The 4,451-nt window shown below is 30.3% G+C and overlaps 1 protein-coding gene across 2 annotated transcripts in view; it reads right to left on the bottom strand.

Annotated features, from left to right (window-relative positions):
* Positions 1-4,451, bottom strand: part of LOC137638160 (carbonic anhydrase-related protein 10-like) — a 62,744-nt gene that overhangs the window by 30,966 nt on the left and 27,327 nt on the right. The window contains exon 3 of one of the 2 annotated variants that reach the window (XM_068370249.1): positions 4,409-4,451. This exon is cut by the window's right edge and continues 215 nt beyond it. The exons of the other annotated variant lie outside the window; for it this stretch is intronic. The gene's annotated coding sequence lies outside the window, so the exon portion shown is untranslated. Of the gene's footprint in view, positions 1-4,408 lie in introns of those variants that run through there. 2 annotated transcript variants of the gene reach the window in all.

Below are 4,451 nucleotides of genomic sequence, written 5' to 3'. Positions count from 1 at the left end.
ATAATAACTCGCAAAGGGCTGAAAATTAAATTTGTCAATGAAAAACTTTCTCCATAATTCAAATTACCCACGCGAAACATTGTATACACTACCTACGCTAATAAAGAATTGCCTTCCACTAAAATACTCTCTTTGACCCAAAGTACTCTCTCTCTCTCTCTCTCTCTCTCTCTCTCTCTCTCTCTCTCTCTCATAGCCCTGTATATACAAAAAAGGACAAAAAAGGACAGAGAATGTATTGCACGAATATTATCGAATGAAACATTGACGTGTGAAATTAAATATCGCCTTTGCGTCAGTATTTTGTTAATGGTCCTCTGTCAAAGCCGGGGTTGCCTGGTAACAAAAATGGCCCCCGAATTTTGCCACTTGTGAAAATAAAGCCCAAAACAATTTGGATGAAAACAGTCGGTCCACGTTGTTTGTAACACTAGGACTAAAGCCTAAATGAAAATAAAATAGTCCGAATTACCTGGATGTCGACTGTTGATATTATTTCAGCCTAAAATAAATGTAAATTAATCCCTGCGGGCGAACGGTTCCAACCTATATCCCCAGTCCCCTATCCCATCCCCTTCAGATCCCACAGTCCCTAAAGGGGAAGCTCTCTTTTATTTCTATTAATTTCATTTCACACCTGAAATACACCGACATAACCCTGAAGTATTTCGCCTAAATCTTGATATATATTGTATGAAACGTTTGCTGATGGTACCTATGCTGCATGTTTCCATAAAACCCAGATTGAATACTCATACCCTTAAAGAGAATAAAACAATAATCATATATGATAGAAATCATACCTTTACGAAGAATTCCAACCACTGATCATTCCAATAACAATAACTATATACAAAGTGGGGTAAAAAATCGCAACCGTCTAACGACTGCTGTAAATTCTCAATTGCACACCAATCAGATACATCCAAACTTCTACTCTATATATTTTCATCTTTTTTACGCGGGTGCTATAATATATTTCTCTCTAAAACCCAGTGGGAGCCAGGAGAACAAATTCCTGGCCCCACCCACATCCCCTGCCCCCCCCCCCCCCCCCAAAAAAAAAGGGCTGTATAAATCGCCAGCGATATATTGCTGTTCCAGTCTTTCCCGAACATTAATTTCGCATAGGAACTCAGCATTAAGACTGTATATCTAAAGTTTGATGAGCTGACTCGAGTGGGACTTGAATAACGGCGTTTTAAAGTCAGTGTCTGGCATACGCTGTCCGGCATAATTGACTTTGATTCGAGTGTTCAACTAAAATAAATATGTGAATGATATGTCTATTAGAATTGAGATACGGATGTTACGAAAAGACTGATGGATCACAGTTACGAAAACGGTCAAGATGAAAATGGTTTATCAAGAGAAAAAGAATAATGATCTCTATATTTAAACAGAAATGGAGTTTTTAATAGTTAGGAACCAAAGCCATGTAAAGGATAAAGAGGACAATGATGTTAGTATGTAATTAGTAAATATTGTAATAAAAAAGATAAAAATCTAGAACAATATGATACTACTGTAAACGTTATAGGAACAAATTATCATACCCTCTGGAAGCATGAATAAACTTTAAGTTTTACATCCATATGGATAATTAGCAAGAGATTAAAACTAAAAACTAAATATGCAGGAGAAATATTACATAATTGTCAATAACCAATTAAAATAATATTTCAGCAACATGAATTTTTTCAGGAAATACCAAAAAATAGGACAGCTAGGATCTTACTAAAGTAATGCAGTGAATCAGGGTAAATACTCGCCAAAGAGGTATTCAGAATATAAAATTAAAATCACAAGCTTTCTTCAAAGGTTGATTATCAGTGACGACACATGAAGGATCAATAAGAAAGCTGACTATCAAATCTGTTAAGACAGTTGACTATTGAACTTTCTGTTAAGACAGGTAACTATTAAATCTTTTGTTTAGACAATTGACTATTAAATTTATTGTTCAGGCAGTTGGCTATTAGATTTACTGTCAAGACAGTTGACTATTGAATTAAATAATTAGTCAGTTGACTATTAAATTAACTGGTAAAGACAGTTGACCATTAAATTAACTGTTAAAGACAGTCGACAATTTAGTTTACTGTTGAGAAAATTTACTATTAAAGTTGCTGTAAAGAGAGTCGACTTAAATTTACTGCTTAGACAGTTGGCAATTAAATTTACTGTTGAGCAGTTGACTATAAAATTCTCTGCTTTGACAGTAAACTAATAAATATACTACAGGTACTAAGAAAGTTGACCATTGAATATACAGTCATGTCACGCCAGTTCAGTAATTAAATACAAAGGGGATATTTTTTCCTTTAACTCTGTATCATGATACAAGAGAATTCATATTCCCCAGGCCCCAAATAAGGTATTCATTTATGTAAATCACTATGTCCTCCACTTACACTAAACAGATGTAATACGTAAGAATAAGCCATTTATTTCTGTTATGACAAACGGTTCGTTCAGAAAATGAACATACGAGGAATACTGTTTTGATGCACGCTGATATGCAATCTTTTTTATTGGTCTTACTTGGAATATATTTTGTTCCCTTAAAAATATATTTCCAACTATAAAAAAAGGTTTAAATTTTTTTTTTTTTAACTTGAACGTCCTTATTTTTTTCTTATTCTTTATGAGTAACTGATTTTTGTACTTATTACGTTGACCTCACCCGGAAATAGGGAATAACAAATTGAGCATACAAAAAAGTATTTGCGATCTAAAATGTTTTACATAGAAGAAACGCGAAACTAATCGTACTATGGAGATAAATACACTTTCTGCTATGCCTATGATATATGAACTAGTCTTACCCGATTAAATATATCTTTATATTATTCATATATTAATATAATGCTGTAAGCTGTAAAATAAAAAAAAAAATACGCCATGATATTTTTATGTTGTACTTACGTCTTTATATAGCTATTATACATGCAAGCAAGCCACATATTTTCTAAATCACACTAAGTACACACATCTCTCTCTCTCTCTCTCTCTCTCTCTCTCTCTCTCTCTCTCTCAGTTGAATAAATGAATATAAAGTGGTGTGATATGAGACCAAATTACGATATGACATCAGCTCATCCGTGGAAAATAGCATGTGGGCCTTTTGGGATGCCTTGTTTGCCGCCATTAAAGATTGCTACGAATTTAACATATCCTTATTATTAGTATTGATTTAGTATTAGTATTAGTATTAGTATTAGTATTATCACTAGTATTACCACTATTATTATTATTATTTTTTTTTTATTACTATTTTTATTTTCTATTTATTCATCATTATCATTATCATTATCATTATCATTATCATTATCATTATTATTATTATTATTATTTATAAAGGGGGAGTAAATTGCAACAGTTTTTTACTACATATCTGTCGATGGAACCGCAAATAGTGTCCGCACCATGAAATGAAATAAGGGACTTTCAAGGGGCAATCGCAGTGCCTAACCTCAGCTGCTTTTTGTAATAGCTTTCCGTTTCTTTTAAGTATTATGGTAATATCTCTCTCTCTCTCTCTCTCTCTCTCTCTCTCTCTCTCTCTCTCTTTCTATATATATATATATATATATATATATACAATATAAATATATATACATATATATATGTATATATAAAATATATGATGTATAATATATATATAAATATATATATATATATATATATATATGTTTATATACTGTATATATATATACATATATATGTATATATAAAGTATATACATACATACTGTATATATATATATATATATATATAAATATATATATATACATGTATATATATATATATATATATATATGTTTATATACTGTATATATATACATATATATGTATATATAAAGTATATACATACATACTGTATATATATATATATATATATATAAATATATATATATACATATATGTATATATATATATATATATATATATGTTATATATATATATATATATATATACATATATACTTGTAAGTCTCAATTTACATTTGTTTTAGATTATTTGAGTACTAAAGAAGATCAAAATAAGAGAGGAGAATCAACAGTAGGTGAATTTGGAGTTGGCACAAGAAATATGAGACATGCTTGTAGTTTGCTGAAAGAAATATTCTTGAAATCATGAAAACCATTATTTTCTATAAAAAGGAGCATAGATAATGGTTATGGATAACCACAAATGGAGAAGCGAAAACCGAAATAAATTTAATTTCCAGTGAAAAAAAGTTTATTTAATTAAAGATGTAACAGTGTTAAACAAGTTCAAGTCAAGCGCCCAAACATTAATGAAAGGTAAAATTTGTAAAGAATTTAAGGAAAGAGAGAATAACTTTTTAAAAAGGAAAATAAAAACTTATAAGAAAAAAATCAGATGAGTTTAGTTTAGCAATACCAATTAAGTACTCCCAGCTACATAATGGAATAGAAGTACAG

The sequence above is a fragment of the Palaemon carinicauda genome, chromosome 3 (assembly GCF_036898095.1).
Source record: "Palaemon carinicauda isolate YSFRI2023 chromosome 3, ASM3689809v2, whole genome shotgun sequence".
Taxonomy (NCBI): Eukaryota; Metazoa; Arthropoda; class Malacostraca; order Decapoda; family Palaemonidae; genus Palaemon; species Palaemon carinicauda.
The sequence above is the reverse complement of the archived record's forward strand: the minus strand, read 5'-3'. Positions and strand labels throughout refer to the sequence as shown.